General features: G+C 35.2%; 1 protein-coding gene across 4 annotated transcripts in view; it reads left to right on the top strand.

The window, feature by feature from the left end:
* Fstl5 (follistatin like 5) overlaps window positions 1-25,728 on the top strand; it is a 762,470-nt gene that overhangs the window by 313,696 nt on the left and 423,046 nt on the right. The window lies entirely within an intron of this gene.

The following is a 25,728-nucleotide window of genomic DNA, read 5'->3' as shown; positions in this document are numbered from 1 at the left end:
CAAAATTTGATAGTTTTCTTGGAATCCTCAGGGTATTAACTTAATAGAACTCCTGGAATAATAGCAAATTTCAACAATAAATAACAAGATCCTGTACTCACTTTTTTTTTTTTCATTGATAAAATCAAGGGTGGAAGACATGGCTTTAGATTTGTTAGCCTACATATAAAAAATTCTGAATACAAAAGTGGCCATTTCCATCTCAGCAATGCTGAAGTCCTCCAATAAAAACAAACTGCTGGCAGATGAGCAATCTTCAAGGAAATATTGGATAGAATTCTGAGATGAGGTTGCAGAATTATATTTTATGTTCTCAAGTAAGAGAGAGAAAATGAAGCAAATTGCTTTTAGTGGAAGCCAAGAACTGGAAAATGCAAATGTCTTTACTCTGCTTAACTAAGGCTGAATTTCTCAAATGCAGCCTCTTCTCTTTGCCACATCCTATTCAGTCTGTCTGATCCACTACCATGGTGCCTTTCACATCTCATTCATCCTCTCAGTGTCTCTGTTTCTGCTGTAACTAATGCAACATCCTCTCATTGATTGTCCTGCTTTTTTTCCTTTTTTAAAAAATTTTTGTGTGTTGACTTTCCCCATGACTTGAATACAAAAATTCATCTTATTGTCCTCCTGCACAGCTTTAATGATAAAACTTCTTTGCTTGAAACTGACCTGTTAGTACATATGTTAAGAAAGAAGTCGGTAGCAGAAGGTCTTCTAAACTTCTGACATAATTTGAACTTTTCCATCATTATCTACTGTTTGTGTTTAACAAGATCATTTGTTTATCCCTAAGCATTGATCACCCATTCCCTAGTACAGCACCTTTTTATTTTGTTTCTTTTATAACTATGACAAAGATAGTTATAATCAGAATTTACATTTTGTGGAAATAGAATTGTTAAATCTTGTAACATAAAAAAAGAAATACCATTTTGTTATAGATAAGATATAAAAGTGGACTTACCATATATTTCAGCATTAATAAATATGACAGCCAGTTTAATCAAATCAAATTGTGAAATTAGTGCTGACATTTAATAAAAAAATATTTTGTCATTTGTGGAGAATTGATGGTACACACCTTCTTTATTTATCCATAGTTTGAACTATAACAAAATTAAATATCTAGATTCTGTACCTTATTTCAGGAAAAAAAAAGGACAAGCATGCAGTATCTTTAGGATCTTTATAATTACTTTTTTTCTTACAGTGACTCTTGTAGATAATTTAGAAAGCAATCCTTTCTAAAATCCAGACATTGTTTTCCTGATTTTTGTAATGGTGTTGCTACTGCTTTAAAGTTGAAATTATAATAGAAAATACTGAACTTATTTTATATACAAAAACTAGTAATCACACAATAATTAGGGGTGAAATTCTTTCATATTTATTGATAAATTAATTAATTGTCTTCCTATTTATTGTATCCCGTTTAACTACAAAAAGCAAAGGTGAAATGCCATTACTTTAAAAAATAATAAATTTTATAAGATTATCAAAGATACTTTATCTATACATAATTAAATGGGTTAGTTTAAATGTTTTCCTACAGTTTATTTATCATATTGGAATATTTGCATAAAAATTCATTCACAGCAAGAGATAATTTAATTTCAACATTAAAGTTCCTTCCAAAGATGGAAATCAAATTCTCCCCAGTATGCTATATCAATTTCACCAGGTGAGGAAAGACTAATGATGCTAGATTACTTTCAGCAGGATGGAATAAACTAAATTTGCATCAAGGGAGAAATGATTTCTTAGCCACAAACATATGCATTGATCAGATTGTCTGTTAGTAGTAGATTGTATGTATTTATATTTTTTATTTCCATTTGCTGTCAACTATTATTATACCACATTTATCATTATAGAATCGAATTGAGAATGCAACTTCTAAGGACTACTTAAAATGAGTTGAAGTTTGCCTGCTAAATCTTTAGCTGCTACTCTATCAAAGTACAAAAAGGTATCCAATTTTAACCATCAAAAATATCTGAATTTCCTTTTATCCAAAATTGGCCTATTGAAATTTTTGCATCATGTTTGAATGAAGATAAGTATCTCAATAATTTTTCCATTTTAGTGGTGTCACCTAACAAACATTTAGGATTTCCAATAAGAAAAGAGGATTAAATACCCTCAAGTGGGGCTATTTAAGGGGATAATAACAACATAGTAATTTACAAATTATAACACAAAAAACTGTGTGTAAAGATTTGATATTTAACCATGTTTGTTTGTATATTGACTTAAGTATTTGATGATTACCATATGCTATGTATTTCTGTTTAGCAATGCATATAGAATATTTTTCCAAGATCACTTAGTCTATGAAATGAGTACTTTTATTGTGAATGTACATGAAGGCATTTTTTAGTGCAATACTTTGTTCATCATTTCTTGTAGTAAGGGACATGAAAATATAGTGCTATGAGATATTTTGTAAAGAAAATTATTTTGTAAATAAAATGAAGACACACACATATAAAAGATGTTAAACACTCCTTTATTAAAGATTCAGCAGATGAAAATAAATGCACATATCTAGGGAAACTATTAAGTTAATTTATATCTCCACAGGAGAAGATATTGTAGACCACCAGTGTTCATACCTACATTTGTGCTTCTATCCTTTACATGAATTCCCTCTAACTGAACTTCTAAATACACATTTTAACTTCCTAGAAACTTTCTGCATCCTGAAGCCAGCTCACACAGACCCCATTACCTCTGAGTTCTTCAAAGGTTTCCCGTGATTTTGTTATAACACCCAAGCTTTCTAAAATGATTTGATATTTAAAAGATCAAAAGTTGAGATGGCATACAGTAGCGTTATTACCTGCTTAACTTCAATTCTCACCCATATTTACCTTTAGCTCTGCATTTCAGCCACACTTGCTTTTGATTTTATTGTTTCTTTCATTTCTCAGAGAAGCATTGTATACATGATTTTTTTTCTTCTATTTAAACCATTCTTCTCATTGTATATCCCTTAATGTATTATGTAATCTTGAAGTCCTTCCTTGACACCACCCACTCTGAATGCTGTTTTCTCTAAACATGTTTTAATAGGCCTCTGCACTTTAATGTAATAGCACTTAATTCATGGTATGTAAGTATGTGCTTCTTTGCATGATATATAAGTCTAATAATGGTAAGGGAAAGCTTGGCTTATTCAGGAATTTATTCCAAGTAGTTATTACTATACCTTTTACATAGCTGACCTCTTGGTCATTTTTTTAAAAAAATGAACAGTATATTTTTTAAATAATAAAAGATAAAGAATGTTGGAAAAAATAAAGTGTCAATGAAGTAGGAGTTCATATTTTAGAGTTAAAATAGTTACCATTGAGTTATGTTATAGGGAGTTTTAAGTAACTAAATGAAGAAATTGGAAAATATATTAAAGGCTTAAAAGTGTTCATAAGATTTGGAATTAGATATTAACTCAGTAAAATATGATTACTAAGGGTAATCTAGTGGAAAAATAATATGGATCAAACATAAAAGATCAAAAGTTGAGATGGCATTTATGAGTTGTGTAAATTAACATTTGTTTAAACCATAAGAATAATTAAAACATATTCAAGTAAATTTGTGGCCACAGGAACAAGAGGACCAAACTAAGGGCTTAATTTTTGATAGATTTCTATAGAAATTAGAAGCAATATTAGCCACTTAAGAACTAGAAAGCAGCATTGAGAGATCTCTCCCCAGAGAACAGAAATAGAAAAGGAACCTGGCAGTAACACAGAAGAAATCTACTGAATAACCATCCTAATGGAGATAGGAAGCCACAAATTTGCAAAAGTCAACTCTTTAAAACTTTCTTGAGATTTTTTTTCCACCAGTGTTCAAATATTTCCATTAGCATAGAGAATATAAGATACATAATTTCATCACAGAGGGCTGAGGGATGTGGCTCAAGCCGTAGCGCGCTTGCCTGGCATGTGTGTGGCCCGGGTTCGATCCTCAGCACCACATACAAAGATCCTCAGCACCGAAAACTAAAAAATAAATATTAAAATTCTTTCTCTTTCTCTCTCTTTAAAAAAATAAAATAAATAAATAACTGCATCACAGAATAAAATTTTAAAATAATTTGTGGCTAAAGAGAGTTGAAAGACATAAAATTCCAAGCAAGAGAAGGGCTCCTTGGGATATGACGGGAAGAGACATTAGGGAGGAAAGCTCGAAACAAGACACTGATCATGGAGTAAAAGGGATGTCATGTTCTAGATGTCTCAGTGTACACTCTTTATAGAACTAGTAAAATGAGATTGGTACAGGAGATAGATTTATGCTCTGAGAATAAGAATGAGAATTAGCATTTCAGATGTGAAGAAATTCAGCAAGAAGTCCATAGGAGAAGATAGCTAACTGAACTGAAGTTAAGGTATTTGGTAGGCCTTGTTAATGTTTGTCACCTACATTAGAATTTGATCTACACGAAAGCAGGGATCTTCAGTGTCTGTCATATCATCTAGAAATAGAAAGGGCTCCCTAAATATATATGAACATTACTCATACTAAGTAAATCAAGGATTTTCATGGTTGGAATCTTAGTTCATTTGGGATGCTATAACAAAATATAATAGACTAGGTGACTTATAAACAACAGAAATTTATTTATCATAATTCTACAGGCTGTTACTACCAATGTTAGCATGCCAAAATGAGGATTCTCTTCCAGGTTGCAGATTACTGACTTTTTATTGTATTCTTCCATAGTGGCAAGGACTTATGGAGAATCTCAAGCTTCTTTTAATAATGACACTAATTCCAACTTCCCCACCTCCTTAATACCATCATCTTGGGTTAGTATTTGAACATATAGATTTTTTTAATTTGTTCTTATTAGTTATATATGACAGTAGAATGTATTTTGACACATTATACAAATATGGGGTATAACTTCTCATTCTTTTGGTTGTCAACAAAAAATTTGATAGGATTCAGATATTTAGACCACACCAGTGTTATATTTGAATACTTGTCCAGATGGACTTTGAATTTGATAGTTTGTCCAAAGGTAAGCTAAAATGCACATCCACTTCTTAACTAATTGGTAGTTGACAGAAATAAGTAAAACCATGAGGTCACAGGAACAGATTACTTAACCTCCTATATAAAGAATAGGGAAAAATATAGATAAGAAATAAAAATACTTATTCACTCAATAAGTATTCATAGAATTCTATTTTTGTAGGGGGCAGGGTACCAGGGATTGAACTCAGAGGCAGTAGGCCACTGAACCACATTCCCAATCCTATTTCATATTTTATTTAGAGACAGGGTGTCATCAAGTTGCTTAGCACCTTGCTTTTGCTGAGGCTGGCTTTGTACTAGCAATCCTCTAGCCTCAGGCTCCCTAGCCACTGGATTATAGGCATGTGCACCATTCCCAGAGATTTTCTACTTTTTGCATAGCTGTAATATTGTGAATTCTCTGTGAATATAACAGTCACAATAAAGGTCTTTCTTGAGCTTGCATAATGGAGATGCTAATGTTAAATTAATGAGTTAAAAAATAAGCGATTAAAGTTGAGATAAATGTATTAAAATATATTCATGTTGCCCTGAAAAGAAATATTTTATAGAAACATATTTAGAGTGAGTAACAAAGAGTGAGAAGTGGCTTGATGAAAGGGATCCATTTGGACTGGGAGGAGTCAGCATTTCAGGCAGATATGTATAATGAATTCGTTAAGAATTATATAAGTAACTACTCCCCCCAAATCATTTGAAGAGATTAGAAAAAGTAATTCTGAATAGATCAAAATAATTCCACTGAGCTGCTCAGACCAAAACACAGAAAATATTATCTATTCCCTTTTCCTTTCCCATTCAATCCATCATGGGTTTCTGTAGTCACCACTTTCAAAATACATCTCTGCTTTGAGAATCTGATCAATTCTCATCACCTGAACCACAACCTTCTTTTCCAGAGCACTTTATTTTTCAATTCTACTATAGCAGTGTCTTCTAACACTACTCCTCTGCTTCCAACTTTGCAATCAGACTAACCTCATAAAAAACTCAATAGAGCATTTCAATCACACTTTTGAACATACCAGTTTACCACTTAGAGTGAACTGAAAACTTTGTGCAATGCAGTACAGACTGTCTATCTGCCTTCTACAGCCATCTCAGCATTCACTGTTGCAAATTTACTTTGCTTTAGTTAAACCAGCTTGTTTTCTCTTTCCTTCTGCATACAAAGTTCAATCTGCCTCAGAGCCTGGAGTACTCTGCCTCACTATCTTACTCCAATTTGTTCCAATGCTCATCTCTTTAAATCATTCAGGTTTTTGGACTATTTCATGACTTCCCTCTCTATCTCCTATCCAAGCCTTCTGTACTTACTACTTCTTGACTTTTTATTATAATTCTTGATATTCTTTGTATTTACATTATTCACTTATTTGCTGATATGTGAATAAACATGCATACATGTATATGTACATGAATGCAAAAATGGAGATGGGGGTATTAATATTGTTCATTAGAATATAAATTTAAAAAGAGAGACAGGCAATTTTTTGTTCAATCTTCTCTCTTTATTTGATAAGCAATTTCTAACCCAGTATATGATTATCAGTGTTTGATGACTGCATAAATAAATCACAGAGCTTCAAAATGGCTCTTTAAAAATGACAGTTTGATGGCATGTAGACCTCCCTGAGAAAAAAATCATGATTTCATTTACAATTAAAAATGTCATCAATATTTCCCTTGGTATCTGTGAAAACTGCAAGCTTCTTTACTGTGATATTCTTTACCCTCTTTACGTACACATATTTGCTAAACTCTGTGTGTTTCATTGTGCTGTTTCTTGCAGGTTCAAGTTAAACAAATTAGGCCTGAGTCATCTCTAAGGCAACACAATTTTCCTAGTTATATGTAAGAGTCATCCCATTCTCCAGATGGAACTAAGTTCATTGTTCCCTCAGCTTCAACATAGTTTGCCTGTACTGTCCTCAGTAATTAGTATTCAGTAGCATGTCTGAGGTGCAGACTTGATACCCAGCACTAAAAGTAAAATTAGTATTGTGTATCAAAGGCATGTAGTTTATTAGATGTGTATTTTATCTCTGTAGAACTATAACCTCTTTAATGGAGTGATGCATATAGACATTTAAAAACAAACAACAATTTAAAAAAATATTTTAGTTTTACTCTGTTAAGCCTTATTGATTTTTCAAATATAAATGCTGTTTCTTTAATGGCGTCTCCTTCCCTCTGTTGAACTACCCATTTAATTTCAGCAAAAGTTATACACACTTTTATAATTTGGGAAAAATATCCATTAACTGAAATTGCATTTAATTTTGAGGTGTACATTTTACCAATCTGAGAAAGTTAAATGTGTTATTAAATTAGCTTTACTGCAATATGATTGGTGCCTCTAATAGCACTATATTAAATTTCTCATAAAATTACCAAGTTACTAAATTCACAGGGAAAAAACAGCAAATATCTGAACAATTTTCAGAGAAATTGAATGCTTTTACATTTTCCATAAATTTCAAATATATTCATAGGACTATACATTTCTATATGTCCTATGTTTTTTGACATTGATATAATGAATAATTAGGAACAGATTTCTGTGAATTTTCAATTTAACTGTATATTTTATAGCAAATGTGATTCAGCACTCTGATTGCAAACATGCATACTGACATTATATTGAAATAAATGAGTCTGTTTATGCTCAAAGGAGAGGTTTATTTTGTTTCTATGTACTCCTTATGGACTTGAATATACAATTTGTTTCTATTGTGAAATTTCAAGGGAATACAGTCTAGCTCTGAATGTATCAGTTAGAAAGCTCTCCAAAGATAGCTTTTGGCAATGTTGCCCTATGTTTACATAGCCCAGAACATAAAACTTTGCTAATCTTCATCTTTATATTTATTGCAATATAATTAATTTACCCTAAATAGCACCATTAGAGTTTAATCAGAGTCTCTTCTCTTTAATATTACCATCTTGAGTCACATTTCTGAGAACATTCTCAATCTTTGTTTTCAAACTGTAGAACTTTGCAGGAACCCAGCTAGGGGAAAACACAAAAACAGAACTCAATTCTACTCCTCAGAAGAAATGTGAATATTGGCCACGCCAATACTGTTATTTACATATTAGTAGTATCATGGTTAGGTTTAGAAAATAGTTTTTAAAATATTATTGAAATAGCATTTGAAGTTTTAGCAATTTTTCTATATATACCTATATGATATGTGTAATACACATTTAATTTTTTATGTTATGGTTTATGGAGTACATTAAATAGTATATATTTATTCAAACATTTCTCATAACTCCTTCATTCTAATGAAAGGAAGCCATATTTTATGCAGTAACTTAACCTTCATTTTTTCTAAATATTTCTCATTTGAATCATACTCTCTTACTAAAGAAATGCATCATTATCATAAAATTGGTGGTTTTTTTTTCTGATAACAGTAATCTTCATGGATAATCAAAAGTCCCCATCATCCACTAATGTAATCCCATCCTTTGTTGTCTTAGACCATAACAGAGACATGCAATCAGTCATTCCCAATGAATGTGAACAGTTACCACCCAAATCCATGTCAAAGGAATTGTCATGTAGTGACTCTCCAAGTAGTCAGTCCACAGCACTCATCTGGAGAACTGAGTTTACCACAAAAACTCAGTCCATTTTCAAAATACATTATTTAGCTTTAAGTGAAAAATTACTTGGGATGTAAGAAAGGCAGCTAGAAGGGAGAACAGAATGGAAAGTTATAAGCAGCTAACATGGACTATAAAGATTCACAGTCCCTTGACAATCAAGGGATGAGAAGGAAGGGGCCCACAAGACCAACAGAAATTATACTGTGCTTGTGACAGAAGGCACTCAACCCAGGGCTACTTTCTCTCTGGAAGAAAACAAAGAGAGGTAGATACAACTAAATGTATATATTTCTTTAATAACCCAATAGGAAATACCTAAGTCGGCCCCAACCAATAAGTAATGGTCAAGTATCCACTTTTTTTAACAGCTGTTCTTCCAAAGATTGTGAGGTCAGCCCCGACCAATGGACAAATACCAGTACTCTTGCATCAGGAATAAAAACAGATCAGACAGCATGTTCAGCACACTTTCTTTGAGTTTTGATTGTGAGCCATCTGTAAGTGGAAGTAAAATTCTTGTCCTACAGACAGAGATGATTTGTCTCTGAGTGCTTATTTTGGCTCCTGGGGTGCCCATGATCCCCAATATTTCCACCACTCTCCTGTGCAAACAATATCTATGCCAAGGGATAAGACTGTTTCAATAAGACTCAAAAATCCCTTCTAAGAACAAAATATCTTCTATAGATCAGTGGTTCTTCTCAACTAGATAGTGGATGTTAGTCATTTTTTTTCTTTCCACAGAGTGAAGTGCAACTGACCAATTGATCCTAATTTACTCTTATCCCACCAGTTCTATCTAGGATTCCCATAGAAGGCTCTCCTCTCTCTTGCTAGCCACCCCCACTCTTTTGTAACTCATAGTTTCAGAGTAAGCTTGCATTTAACTTTGATAGAATTACTTCAAGTTATTATAAACACACATACTCTTTATGATAGTTAATTTTATTATGTATAATCTTGATAGATGGACTACTTTATTCACCCTCAAATTGCACCTGTAAAATAAAAATTGGTTCCTTTATTGTTTGAGCAAAATGAGTCTCACTCTGTACTTCCTAATGTTTCTTAGCCAAAATCCAGTGTTCCTATTTCTATCAGAACCTGGATGTATGTTAAAATGCATAAAAACACTTGAAATCAATAATCAGAATAAAGAGAAGATAAATTACATGTCTCCCCATAATTAACTCTGTTCCCTTGACTATATATTTAATACCAGATCATTTAAAGTATAAAAATTCTAGTAAACAGTGTTGTTTACCCAAACAAAAAGAACAAATAAGTAATTAAATGAAAGACACCTGAATACCCCAACCACTTGAGGCGTGACAGTGAGGGAACACACCAGGTCGTCCAGAGATCAGTTTATTCAGCACAGGCTACAATAGAGGTGGAAGCATCTGCAGCAGCAGCACTGTGGTTTTAGGGACTTATCACCCCAATGGGAAGTGTGTGTGGTTATGACTGGCCAGGGGATTGTAGGTGCCTGTAGTTAGTTCCCTATTGGGATCCTGAGCCAGTGATGGCCCTTTGGTGGGCTCCTTCTCTTAAACAGGAAGAAGAACCCTGAAGCCTAGAACCTAAAGCCCTAGGGGCCATCACCATTGTTGGGCAGTGGCTCAACCCTGTTCTGGCTCCGTGCCCAACATTCTTCCCTTTGTGGTTTATTAAAAGGAAAGAGGGCGTCAAGTCCTCTGGCTACTTCCTGCTGAGTCAGGGGCATCCTGGGGTAGGAGGATGGGTGTTGGGGACAGAGGGCTAAACAGGGAAGGTAATAGGGCAGTGGTTGATGACTAGCAAAATCAGTAGGCGCCTGCCAAAACCAGCGATGGGGGGGGGGGCAGAGAAGTCTATGAAAGTGCCCTGTAACCATAGTTCCTTGAGGGCCTGCTCCCAGCTGGATGTGATGAGAGGGTTAGTGAGCAGCATGCATCTTTATGGGTCACCTCAATGAAGGACTGGAAGCGTCCCTGGTCAGGGGTCTTGGCATTATTCCTCTCTTCCATAGATGACACAGGCCACAATTATGGGGGCTACATAAAGAAGGGTATAGATAATCACTTTGTAGGATTTGTGGAGGATGGACTGAGAGCCATAAGAGACATCTACCAATCCTGCTATAAGCAGTAAGATTAAGAGGCTGTAACTGCTGATGAATCCCAGGTGGCATAATAGACGCTGCAGACTGGTGGTGTCATTGATTGAAGTGAAGATCCCTCCAGGTGGGTGAGAAGTTGGTGAAGTGCATGAGGAATTACAGCATTGGAAGGTTCCCTCGGGATGAGTCAGCGTCTCTCAAGAATGGCTGGTACTGCCTAAGAAGGAGCTGGTTGAAAGTTTGGTTAGAGATTGTAGAGATCTGAGAGTTGAGGCACCTGAGAATGCAAGGAATGACAAATAAGATAGCAAAAATGGCAACAAGGGGCCCCAGCAAGTGTAATAGCCAAGGAAGCAGGCTATCCCATGGGCTCCATGTTCTCTGTGGGGGTGGGGTGGGGAATGTTCTCTCTTTTCCCTGAGGTTTTTAATGAATTGCTTTAGCTTGTCCATGTTGTGGTCTATCACCCCACTCTGATTGACAAAATAACAGCAATCCTCTCCCAGGAACACACATGTGCCTCCCTTTTCAGCTGTTAAAAGAACTAAGGCCAGTCTATTTTGGAGGATGACCTCTGCCAGGGAGGAGAGTTGGGCCTGTAGGGAGTGGTTGGTGCTGAGGGAGGCCTCTGCTGTTTGTGTTTGTCTTCTAGGTCTGCCAGCTCTTGAGAGAAGGATTGAGTAATGACCAACAATTGGGTTATGCCCCCCAATTGCTACCCCTGAAGCTGACTCCCACCCTGATGGCTAGTGAGGCTGCTCTCCTGTGGTGATTACTCATAGGAGATGTCTGAATTGAGGCAAGGATGTCTTAAGCTTCTGCCCATGTATATAGGATGAGGCTGGGGATAAGGATGACTGGGTAACAGGGCCCCTGGAGTGATAGGGGAGATGCAGGAGAACAGGTAGGATCAGCAGAGGAAAAGTGCTGGAGAAGGAAGAATGACATTGGCCTTGAGGGTATTGTGGGTCCCCAGTGGGCAGGATGAGGAACTAGTTGCCTAGCAGGCAGTGATGTTAATGAATGGAGGAAGAGGGGGAAGTGGGATGAGAGATATAGGGTTGCTGGTGGCTGGGCAGGGCGGAGTGGATGAGTGGAGGGGGTGGCATTGATAGTGATAGGGATCGCCAGAGAGGTGCCCAGAGAAAGCAAAAAGAGAGGTTAGAAGTAGAATAGGTATGAAGGAGTTGAAGAGAGAGTATTAGTATCCTATCCCATGAGAAGGTTAGAGAGTGGCTTAAGGATCTGTGTTGTGCCTTGGTGTGAATTTAGGTGGCATTGAGATGTTGTAGGGCCCTTTTTAAAGAAGAGTCAGTAATAAATTTTTTATAATGATTTTTCCTCTACCTCTGTATTTGTTGGGGTTGTAGAAGCCTATGGCTGCTATCCTGTTTTGCCAAGAGGAGGGATTGGAAATCTGAAATGTAACATTATGAGACTCACTGGTTGACTGTAGGCGGCCCCACCTAATTCCCCACTGGGATTTTCCCATGGTGGGATGGGACCAAAGACATTCATAATTCCAGGAAGGGCAGCCCACCCAGCCCAAGCAACCCTTGCAATTGTTCCTGTTCTGGTCCTCCTGAAAGCATAAACACTTAGGTTGGTTGGCCAAACCATGGCCACATTGATGGGCGGCGCAAATGGAGACTGCGTAGAAGGAGAGGGTGATGCAGGGGCAGCTGGTGGAGCAGGAGGACTGGTTGAGTAGATGGGTTTCCTGCCCATGGTTATTAAGCTGCCAAACTTGAAAGTGTATACATTTGGCGGGGTATTGCAAGAGATTGGGGCAAGCCCGGGAAGAGGGAGGAAGAAAATGTGTAAGAGGGTTGTGAGCAAGGTTAGCATGATTTCTGGGAGACACACAGCTTAAGAGGCCAATCAGGGTTGGGGTGAGAGGTATAAGTGGGTTTGGGAGGTAATGCCAGCGAGGTGCTGGAGTATTATTCCTCCTTAGTAGGGGCCGGGAGCCGGCTTCAATCGGGAGATGTGAATCCAAGGGGACAGTGCAGTTGGTCCCTCCAAGAGTCTGGCCACTGTCGTGGTAGACAGGATAACTTGTAAGTATTCTTCCCATTTTGGGGGAAAGGTCTGTACTATTGGAAAGGGGGGCATAATAGACCCACATGCCCAAGGTTAAAGGGAAGGGTAGTGATGGATCAGATGCATCAGGCAGTAGGAGATCTTGGTGTTTCCAAAATCTGGAGTGGAGGAAGGAGAGAAGGGGAAAGGAAAGGTTTTCAGTTAGATGCCAGGGGGAGAGGGTGAGGCCAGGAAGCAGAAATGGGCATCTGTAGAGGACCTTGAAAGGCAAGAGCTGTGAGGGTTTCTTTGGAAGGACTCTAATGCAGAATAAGGCCACAAGAAGGAGCTTGACCCAATCATGGAGAATTTCGAGGAAATGTTTGGTTAGAATCTCTTTAAGAGTCTAATTGGAGCGTTCAACTTTACCTGATGGTTGTGGATGGTAAGGGATGTGGAAGCGACAGAGTACACGTGACCTGAGAGGTAAATTCGGGTCCATTGTCTGACTGGAAGGACCTGAGTACCCGAATCTTGGTATGATTCCAGTCAGTAGGAGGTGGGCCACAGTGGAGACCCTCTTGTTATATGTGGGGAATGCCTCGACCCAGTGTTAGAAGGTGTCAACAAAGACCAGAAGGTACTTATAATGTCTCACTGTAGGCATGTGTGTAAAGTCAACCTGTCAATTGGCTCCAGGGATGTGGCCTGGTGCCTGAGGAGTAGGAAAGGTCCCTGGTTTTAGGGGGTTTGTGAGTTGACTCACAGGCAGACTTGGCAAGCAGCAGTTCATGTCTTTGATGACCTGTTTGCCTGTTGGGGACAGGGTAAAAAAGGTGGAGAGAAAAGTCTGTAGGTTTCAGGGGTTGGGGTGGAAGATAGAGTTTAGGTAGTGGATAGTTTCTGTTTCTAGCAGAGGAAAAGGAACACTGTGTAGTTGGGATACCAGGAGGCAGGTGGCCAAAGTATCCAAGGAGAGTGCAGCTTGCCTGGGTGCTGTATCTGCTCAATTGTTTCCCATGGTTATGAAGCTGCCATCCGACTGGTGTGACCGACAGTGGACAATGCTGATCTTGGTAGGGAATAAGGATGCCTCTAGTATCTGAGAGATTAATTGTGAATTGACTGTTGAAGACCCTTTGGTGGTGAGGAGTCCCCTTTCCTTCCATGTGGCTACATGTGATAGGAGGATATGGAAAACATACTTGGAATCAGTATATAGGGTCAGGGATGCATCTGTAGCCAGCTGAAAGGCAAGGATAACCGCAATTAAGTCTGCCTGTCGATTGGTAGTATTTTTGGGGAGAGAGTTGGCCTTTATGGTGTGGTTTAAGGATACTATTGCATATCCGGCCACTTGGTGTCCATTCCGAAGGAAGGAACTGCCATATGAAAACCAGGTGTGGGCAGGGTTTTTGAGGGGCCCTCAGAGAGATGAGCCATGCATGGGAGGATCTGTTCCAAGACCTCTCTGCAGTCATGTAAGGGAGGGGTAGATAAAAAGGGGAACAGGGACACAAGGAGGCAAGCCTGGAAGGAGACAGAAGTGTTATATATGAAGGTCACCAAGAGGGAAAGGATGCAGCAAGGCGGGAGGGTCTGGCGTCCCTTGTATGTTCAAAGTTCTTTGATATGATGAGAACTGGCGATCATTATGGGTGCTCCAAAGGTTAACTTCTTAGCTTCCAGGAGCAAGATATAGGCTGCTGTCAGGACACGGAGACATGGCGCCCACTCCCGCACAGTAAGGTCTAATTGTTTAGATAAATAAGCCACAGAGGCAATCGAGGGGCCTAACATTTGACCTAATACTACTAAGGCTAGATCCCGGTTATCATGGTATTATAGAAGGAATAGTCTTTGAAGGTCAGGCAATTGCAGTGCTGGGGCTTGCAAAAGGGCTTGCTGGAGTTTTTGCAAAGGCTGAATGAGGTTCCCTGTAGGAACTTTGGAGGGAAAAGACTTTACAAGGTCATAGAGGGGTTTTGCTAGGAGAGAAAAGTCAGGAATCCCTGTCCTAAAATATCCTGCCAGTCCCAGAAATGAAAGAATTTCCTCTTTGGTTCTGGAAGTTGGCAGTTGCTCAATATAAGCTTTGCAGTCGGTGGTGATAGCCTTGGAGTGGTGAGACAGGAGTACACCCAAATAGGTAACCTGGGCCTTTGAAAGTTGGACTTTAGCAGGAGAGACCCAGTAGCCCCTTTCAGCAAGGAAACTGATAAGAAGTGAGGTGTCATTCTGTGATTGTTCCAGGGAGGGACTGCAGAGGAGTAGGTCATCTACATGTTGCAGTAATTGGGAGGGAGGGAGAGGGACAGGTCATCTAGATCAGTGGCTAAGGTTTGTGCAAAATGGGGGCTATCCCAGAAGCCCTGGGGTAAGACTGTCCCGGTGAGTTAGCAACCCGTATGTTTCAGGATCTGTCCAGGTGAAAACAAAGAGGTCCTGGGACTCTGGGGCCAAGGGAATAGAAAAAAAAAAAAAGCATTCTTGAGATCTATCACTGAGAAGTGAGAAGGAGGTACAGAGGACAGGGATGGTGATTAGCCAGATATCTTGGACTAAATGAAAGGTGCCATTAGGTTTCTTAACTGCCAGAATGGGAGTGTTGAAAGGTGAGTGGGTGGGTCTGAGGAAGCCCTTGCTTAAGAGATACTAAATTATGGGTGTAAGCCTATCAAGTTGGCCAAGGGAAGTGGATATTGGGATTGACATGGATAGACATCTGGATGTTTTAAAGTAATGACAATGGGGGAACAGTGTGCAAGTGATGGGGTTGTGGTGTCCCATACCTTGGGGGTGACTGTTTTTTGAAGTGGAAAGAGAAGAGATGTTCCTCCTCTGTTGAAGGGAACATGAACAGTGAGAGAATGTAAGAGACTGACTTGTCGAGATTGAAGGTGATGGATGTCTCAAACTTGGAGAGGATGTCTCGCCCTACCAGGGGAACTGGGCATTGGGCCATCACCAAAAATTGGTGAGAAAGCATGATCCTGAGGAATGAGCAGGAGATTAGGGAAGTGACCCTAGGTATGAGGGTTTAGCCCCCTACCGCGACAATAGAGGACTGCAATGGTGAGGTGGGGCCCCGAAATTCCCTCCGAACACCTATGATGTTATGATGATCACCTACCAATTCCCCATTCTCTCAGGTATTAGTTAATAATCCTGAGGTTTATTAAAGTTAAAGTTTTTAAGCTTTAACTTTTCCCATGTGTAGATAATGGGAATGATATGTACAATAGGCCAGATTTTGCTTAATTTATTTGTGCTCTTGGTGGTGTGAATTAACTTATCCAAATTCACTTTCTCCCCTGCAAATTTATGCAAATTTCTGCCTTTATTTGTTTACCATCATCTTAGTTTTGTCTGAATTAATGAAGAGGTCATAGCTTTCTTTTGGTAGGTTAATCAGTAAATGGAGAGCTGTGAGTTATGTAGTGTGCAACCAACCCCCTTTCAGACTTAGATAACACTTCCTTCTGTCATTTGTGAGGATTTCCTCACAATTCCACAGCCTTCCAGAAGTCCTTGGGCCAGACATGTGATTCTCCTCCACTAGGATGAGCATAGCTGGGTTACTTTCTCTGGCCATAAATGTGATAAATACACATAAACATGCATATGTACTCTTTGCAAAAGAAAATTCAACTGTGTTAAAAGTCATTTTGTCTTTCTTTATCACATTGAATGGATACTGTACTAATTAGTATGGCTGATACTTTCAGAATTCATAATAGCACATGGGGTTTTACTTCCCTTCAGATACTGCAATTTTCATTCAACTGTATTGACTCAAAAACACACTATTATCAATCTGTCCAAATAGTAACTTCTATCATTTCTGACTAAAATCTCTAGAAACCATATCATCCTTTTCCCTAAGATACAGACTACTTATTCTGTGTTTGAAGCCAGTGATGAAAGACATATGTAGTATTGTTGGAACTAAGACTTTGCATGCTGAAAGATACTGATAATTACAGCCCTAATCTCTATAATCCATATTGTTGGCAGACATTCCAGGGTCTAACTATTGTACCATTTATTATGTAAAATTGACCTTTTCTTTATGATCTCAATTATATCAAACAATTCAATTTTAATGGAACAAAAAGTACTTTTTTAAAACACAGAAATTGATTTCCTTGGTTTTTGTCAGATTAAGACCTCAAGGATCTTTCTTTGTCATTGATAATCTATGACAGAAGTGCTAATATCAAAGAAAATAGAGATAGCATCATGATCAATAAATGAGGAAAATTCTAGAAGATTATAGATTATATAGGTTAAATTTTAGTATGCTGACAAACATTAAAACCATTGAAACAATATTTCACAATATTAAAGTTTTATTTGTTTAATATCCCTTATGATTTGTATAAAAATTATGCAAATTTTATTTTGTATCACTAATGAGTTCCTTTTTTATTTATCAAATAAGAAAATCAAGATAGAAGATCAAAAGAGAAAATATCAATAAAGTTTGAAAATTCTGTGTGAGTCTGTGTGTGTGTGTGTGTGTGTGTGTGTGTGTGTGGTTTTACAGGTTTGAGAGCAGTGATTAAATTTCTAAAGTAAGAAATCTAAAGGATAAACATTTTTGGCATTGCTGTAGTGTCAATCAACCACAAATGCTGCTAACCTAGAAGGCATATCAAAGTTTTAAAGATTATTTTTATTTCCACAGTTTTAACCAGCATGATAGCTTCAATGCTATTATTGTGGATAGATTAGAGGGAATGTTCTTTGTATCTCTCAGGAATCACATAGATCAAGCCATGTGCTGACCACAATCCCATTACCACTGATATCATAGGAAGCAGGGAATCAAAGCAAATCATGCTACTGGCGGTCACTGGGGCTTCTTTCAGAGGAAATGTTCTGGTTTCTTTCTGCTTTCCTGAGATTTAAAGGTGAATATGCACTTTTTCTAAAGTGCCTGTCCAAGAAAAAACAATTTAATACAAGTAATTTTACATTATTCAACATTTATTTAAAAATATCTATCTAGTAATACTTACATTCAGTCTAGTACTGGCTTGGCAAAATCCTTTTGTTGAAATCATGGTAGATAGTGGTAAATTTCTGTTTTTCTCATTCCTTCTCCCAGGGAGAAATAATAACTCCTCATGCCAGTATTATTTTTTCCATGTGACTTGAAAGATTCTCCAATTATAAATAGTCATAGTTTCCCATGCTAGTGGTCTCAGAGTGGCTACGTTGACTTAATTTTATAAACTGAATATAAGCAAAAGTAGCATCTGTGTTACATTTCAGCAGATTAAAAACTGGATCATGGTTTCTAAAATTCTCTTTTCCTTTTTTCATGAGGATTATAAAATTTTCATGTAGAGGTAGCACCCAACAGAGTATGTCCCAAAATGAAGATGCCATGGAGCATAGCTTTGAACAACATACTGTGCCTGTGAAAGTTTACACTACAGCAAATGGATTCATTGCTATTTCATGAAGACATAATGTTACATACAATATTTAATATATAATATATGGTATTAAATTTTCAAGATTTTATAATGCATGCTTACATCAAACTTGAAGGTTTGTTAAACACTGTAAATATCAGTGGGGTTTTTATTATTTTTGTTTATATAATAATAAGATTCTATGCTTTTTTTGTAGCTGCCATTACAGATAAATTGGGGATAATATTAGTTCAGAAGAGTGATAAAAGGCTTGGTGAAACTATAATTTGAAAATAAGAACCCTCTGTCTCCTAAATCAAAGCTAAAGTAATCAAGAGACAAGGATGCTGCAAATTACAAGGATGATGATCCTTTCATTTTAGCTATTATATTTATAAAAAGTCTAATTATAATTCTATGGATTATTCTTAAAACATGATATATTTTGATAAATAGTAAGTCATTTGGGTGTTCTAAAATTACTGTAATTTTGCAATAAAGCAAAGTATTTCTTTTTATTAAAATATCAGGAAAAAATTATATTTTATGTGCTGATAGTTTTTAAGATATTTTAAGTAAAAGATCATTTCAATATTATGTCAAAATTAAATATAAATATTTAATATATATATTTCATTATAAAATATGCTAATATACAAACATCTAAAATATACTTAACAATTTTTGCATTTTTCTTGTTTACTGAAAAATATTTTAAAGATTATTCCTCCAATTAGATTTTTAAAAAATACCTTTATTTTATTTGTTTTTATTTTTATATAGTGCCCTGGGATAGAACCCAGTGCCTCACAGATGCTAGGCAAGCGCTCTACCACTGAGTCACAGCCAACCTCTAGTTAGATTTTAAGCCAGAAATTACTTGTCCTTTGGTTCAGTATACACACTTGCAAACACATACACACACTACTTACTGTAATAATAGCAAACACTTAAAATACCTGCAAATAGTAACACATTTGTAAGGTAATTAAGTAATGAGCCATACTGGAAACTAAATATTTCTGAACTAGCTACTGAAACTCTAAATAAACTGGCATTTCTGAAAATAGGTCTTGAATTTCTCTATTGCAATTGAATTTGGATACCAAGACCAAAGCTTCCACTCTCTTCAGTAGTGGTAAAGATGCCAGCTTTACAAGTAGAACACATTCATACCTGCTTCATGCAATGAATAATGAAACTTGACAACATCAACTACTGTCACAAATCAATTATCTATTATAGAGTGAGACAGATTCTGAAATGTGACTTGTAAAATGCTTCATAAGGCAACTCCTAAATACTCTGATTCCTGAAAAGAGACTGTCCATGCTTGTTTTAGAGGTGTGTTTTATCCCCATATCAGGAAAGACAGTACAGAGAGGCAGCAGTCCGGGATAAAGGAAAATTCAAAAGAAAAAATAATGTTTTTACCTGACTTTAGAGATATTTATCAATCAATTATAATTGAGAATATTATGTTTATTTAATAGCCAATAATAATAATAAAGTATATTACATGCTTTTCAGGCATGAAATTTGAAGATTAGGTACTCCATATTTAATATCAGTGGGCAGACGGGAAACAAACAATATAACATGATTGAACACTTAAGAACAGCCTTTATTTTCTGTTCTACTCTTTCTTTTTAATTATATTCTTTAATTTAAAAAAAGCAACAACTTTTCAGGCACATTATTTATCACACATTTTTTAAAAATCTATGGAAGGAAGAATAACTTTATCTGAAAACATCATAATTATTCTGTTCAGTAAGAAAAAAACTCCACTGAATGTACAAAAGAGGTCTCTGGAAAAAAATGATACTGCTCAACAAACAATAAAGAATTAAGCTTAAAGGGGGAAAATGCACACAAAAGAATCAGGTTGACAGTATAATAGCTTAATAATTTAAGAAAGAAACTTTAAATAACAGGAAATAATTAACAAATGTTATATATGTATATATGTAATATACATATATAGTATAGCAAATACAATAAAGCTAGCAAATATGAATTCAAATTATTATTATTTTCTTAAGGTGATAAATAAAGAATTATTAAAAACATTAAAAGGTACATTCTGCTGGAGAACGTACCTTAAGATAGATCTCAAAATATTGTCATGTCTTATGTGTCTATGTTTTTAATGACGACAGTGGAACTTTAAAGCAGGGGCAACTTAAAAAAAAGAATTAATAAAATGACTACTACTGATTTTAGTGGAGGGATACATTATATTGAGAATCCATTTGGACATGAAAAAATAATAGCAAATTATTATTTTTTATGCATAACTATTTTTTAGAGAAGCAAAACAGACTTTTTAGACTTGTTGGACATAGGAAATTATTAAAGGAATACATAATCATTCAACTTAGTAACATTAGGAATAAATTTGAAGTTCAAATCAAAATATATGATAGACATGAAATAAAATAGATGGTAGTTGTTCAGTAGCATATGGAGTATATCATTTATCAAATATAAAATGGTAGAGATATTATATTATGTGAAGACAGTTCTATTTCATTTGGGGTCATTGTAAATTGAGAAATAACCTCAAAGAATGATTATTACTATTGTTCATTTTTGGAAGATCACTTTTAGGCTCTCATTATTTCTTTATAACTACATAAATGAATTGTATAAAACAGATGTTGTAAATTATATAAGCAAATATGGAAACTGACTTTATAAAGCCATAGATAATGATCTGAACAAACCTATTGTGTTTATAATGCAAACTGCCTTTCTGATTGCACACAGGGAAATCCAGACTGTACTTTCAAAATACAATAATCATCATCACATTCAGTTCAAATTTAGCCACCTGTTTCTGATTACTTGGTACCAGCTGTCAATTTGCAGCTATTTATATTGATGTCAGAAGGTGTCCTAGCTCTGCTGGAGTCCTTCAATTGACACAGTGCAGAAGTTCCTGAGTGTTTCCCCTGAAGCTCACTGTAAAGACACATAATGCCAACACACACAAATCTGAACAGACATGCAACACAGCTTGGATCAGACTTAAGGCCAATTGAGTGGGCGGCAAAGCCTCATCAGCATCAAGAAGAGTTATTAAAGAGCCAAATAATTGAATAAACAAGATATTGAATATGTTCTTACTCACTATTTATTTGCTATACTACCAAAGTTCCTTAAATGATTAGTATCAGGGATTAATATTACATAATTAAGTACTTAACATTAATAAATTTATACACACATATATAGATAGATAGATTTTTAAATATTTTAAAACACAGATTATTAGGTTGGAATAAGTTTAGTTCAGTAAAAATATTCAAGATGAGGCAGAACACTAAAATAAAGAGTTATGTGACAAGTTCTCACTTTTCCTACTTATCTCTTTGGCTGACACAAACAGAGCTGGGGACACTAACTGGTGCTTAGTCTTGAGAATGGAACTCTTGCTATTCACACTGTTCCATTATTTTAATTTTTAAAAAAATTATTTAATATTAAGAAATAAGCTCTATACTCACTCCTCTAAACAAAATATAACAGATACTTGGTTATATAGATAATAGAAGTCAATCCAATTTCTTCTATATTTTTTCTAAAATCTGAGGTTTTTAAAAAAATTTCCCTCTCTTTCCCATTTCAATCAAACACTTTGAAAATATGAATGTCCACTGACTTCCCAGAAACACCTCAATGTGCTGTAATTTGATTCTTTTGATAGATAAAAATCACTTTCCTTTATTCCATCCAATACCTACCAATACAATAGACACTTATCACTCATTTACCTAAACTTTCTATAAATACCACTATTGAACAATCAAAATGACAACATTATTAACAATATTAGCACTGTAGAATCCCTTATCTTTTTCAATGCCATAATTTTCTTGTAAGCACATTTTTGAACTGAAAATTTTTAGCCATCTACTCTTCCCTTAAATGCTGAGCCCATGACCAATGCTTTTGATTTCACAACTTCCCTGAAGTAAGCTCAATTAATCTCATGTTTTCATTTTTTATTGTTCATAACATAAAATTTAAATATAATGACATTGTTAGCTTCAAGTGTTTATTTCCTTGAGTTTTGACAAGTGTATATGCCATGTAATCACCACTTTTGCCTGTCCATATATAGGAAATGATCATTTTTCCTTTTCTAGTGAAGCCTCTTTTCTCAGCCAGATATGCCACCACAGTCCTAATTTTGATCTTTTTTTTTTCCAGTTGTAGATGGGCACAATGACTTTATTTTATGTATTTTTATGTGGTGCTGAAGATTGAACCCAGTGCCTGTGCACAGGTACTCTACATTCTACAACAACCCCAGCCTGGGTTATTTTTTTATTACTTGAATTCTTCATGAATGCATCCTAGACATTTGTGATATGTGGCAGAATTATTTTATTTAATATATTACCTATGAGATTCATCTATGTTGTTGAGTGTATCAGCCCCCACCTTCGTTTACTGTGTATTATATCACAACTTGTTTCTTCATTCACCTATTGATAGCTACTGTATTCAATCCCATTTTACACAGTTACAAATGTGATCTCTTTAAAACATATAAATAATCTGAGTAAAGTCCAGTTTGTTTGCTAAATATTGGTAATTTTTTTTCTCTTTTTTCTGTCATTAACTTTATTAAGAATTAATTACTTTATTAGTGCTTCAAATAGAATTTGGTTTTTCAATTCTATTGTATGAGTCTCATTTTCTTGATTTTTAAGATCATCATTTCCTCCTTTCTATATATTTTAAGTTCATTTTAAATTTTTTTTTCTAGCTTTTTTTCAGATGGCATGATATCATTTAATTTAACCTTTCATTTTTTTCTCCTGTAAACATTAAACATCCATTTTTCCTGTATTCCCCGCTTTAGCATTGTCCGAAATTTTTGTTTTTATTATTATATAGTTTGAGTTATTTTCTGCTTTTCCTTTGTTCTAATTTTGACTTGTGTTTTACATTAATATGTGTTAATTTTTAATTTGTTAGTCTTTCCATGTCATGTTGTTTGTTTCATTTAATTCCTTTGTAATTAGAATAAACTCACTATGATTTCTAGCTTCTAAAATTGACATTTCTTTTATAGCTCAGCATTGTTTGTCTTAATAAACATTCCATGTGCTCTTGGAAATAATATTTTTACATATAGAATTTTAAAAATGCCTATTTAATATAATGGTTTATAACTTTGCATTTAAGTATAATGTTCTACTTTTGACTTCTTAATTAATTCACCCACCTATTTTTTTTTCTTTTGCCATCTTATTCTGCCTTTTTTTTTTGTATTTCACTGCTTCCCCTACTAGCTGTTTCACTAAACATGTATGTTTCTTACTTAGAGATAAGATACTACTATGTACAATATAATAATTGTACAATAATAATATGGTACTCTAAATTTGCACTGTTATCAGAATTCATTTTGCCAGATTAAGCAAGTAAAAATATAGATAATATATATGTAATGCAGGGGACAAATTAATTCTCCAAAATCATGCATTTACAATATGTAATTCAAATGTAAATTATTTCCTGTGTTTTTCTTGGGAATGCTATAGTTATTGAATTTTTTGGGCAATAATATACATGTGGTTATTTTTAATATGTGAAATCACAGGGAGACAAATACAATATGTGCCTTTCCCAATTTTACTATTATTTAATTTAATTTAAGCAGAAGGCAGTATTATATTGGTAGTTTTTTTTTTGCTTGCTTATATAATTTTAGTTTAAATTATTCCCTGAATGTTTAACTACTATTGTTATGAATTTGTATGTGTGCATTAATTCTTGATATATTTTTAATACCCCTTTGTCAAGATAAATATATAATGCCTTAACATTAAAATCATGTAATGAAGACAGTTCCTTTCTTCCATAGGTCATTAAAATATATTTTTAAACATTCAAAACCTCAGGAGAAGTTAAGTAGTGTCATTTAACACCTCTATAACATGTCTGTTTTTCTTTATGGTGTTTCTAACTTTAAGGTTATTGTATAATGAGACTTGTTTCTTCATAAATCATAAATGCGCAAATATAGAAGGAACCTCATAGACTAGTATAATTCTTTAATTTTATTAATGATATAAAGTGCCTTATGTCATCTAAATACCTTGTCCAATTTCATTATTTCAGATTCTCTGCTTTCTCTTCACCTAAAACCAATGTAATGACATCATCTACCAAATTTACTGAAAGTTCTTTCCCTGATTTTAATGGCTTCTTAGTTAATTTACCATATCCTATAAGAAAATTTCAGGGCTGATTTAATCATAACATTCATAATATTTGGTATTTGCAAACTATTCATGTATCTTAAAGTCTTCACTGGTAGTATTTTCTAAATTTCCTTCAACACATCTTTGGCAACATCTGGGTGTCTTTCTTGGGCTCCTATTCTCTTCCCTTGATTTCAAGAAATTGTTTTTCTCAGATCGCATTCTTAATGCTCTTCTTCCCACAAAACTATCTCTGGAGTCTTACCAAAGAATATCCTATTCATTCCTCACACTATTTTCAATAAAAATTACTCTTCTCCATGGCTTCAACTTATCACTACATTTTACTTACAACTGAAGTTGGAAATCTGTCCTGGGTTTTCAGATTCATTGGTACCACTTCAATATTTAGTTTTTTACTAACAGATGTCACACATATGTCTCAAGCTCAGTAGATATAGACTTACTGCATTACCTTTCACAAAAAGTTCTTTTCCTCTTTTTTTCTATCTCAAAAAACCAGAATCAATATCCACTTAATTATTCAAATCAGAAAATAAATATTCAAGATTTTTTTAAGAACTGTCTTTTTGTCCTCTTAGATATTGCATTGTACACTTTTCTTTGTATATCTATCCTTTTTTTATTTAGAGACCTGAAAAATGCTTTTGAAAATCCAAAATTTCACAATATCTCAAATATTACTCCTCAATGACTTATTTTCAGAGTCCTATTACTAATATCCAAATTTAGTTATAAAATAGCATTGTTAAAATATTGCCATCATTTGGTTAACTATCTCCCAAAGATACATGTGTTAATGACATGTTCCCCAAGGTGAACCAAGGTGAGAGGTAGTATTATATTTAGGAGGTAGATCCTCATGTAGGTTTTTAGGTCATTGGAAGTTGGCTCTCCAATAGGATTATGGGAATCTACTTTTATTTTCCTGACTTTTGTTTTCTGGTTGGTAAGGTAAGCAGTTTGTCACACCACATGCTCCCTGCTACTGTCATCTGACACCTCACCAGAGGTCCAAAGCAATGGGCCTGCTGATCTTGGATTGGGGCCTTCAAAACCATGAACCATAATAATCTTGTTAATTATCTCAGGTATTTCATTGTAGTAACTGAAGAGCTGACCAACAAAAATAGCTTCCCTGATTTGTTTATAAAATAGCCTTGCATAAAATAGCCTCTATAATATAGTCCAAACTACTTAGAACAGTATATAAGAGCCTGGATGACTTGCTCATCATCTGGTAGAATCCTTTATCAGTTTT

Source organism: Marmota marmota, unplaced genomic scaffold (genome assembly GCF_001458135.2).
Source record: "Marmota marmota marmota unplaced genomic scaffold, marMar, whole genome shotgun sequence".
NCBI lineage: Eukaryota > Metazoa > Chordata > Mammalia > Rodentia > Sciuridae > Marmota > Marmota marmota.
The sequence above is the reverse complement of the archived record's forward strand: the minus strand, read 5'-3'. Positions and strand labels throughout refer to the sequence as shown.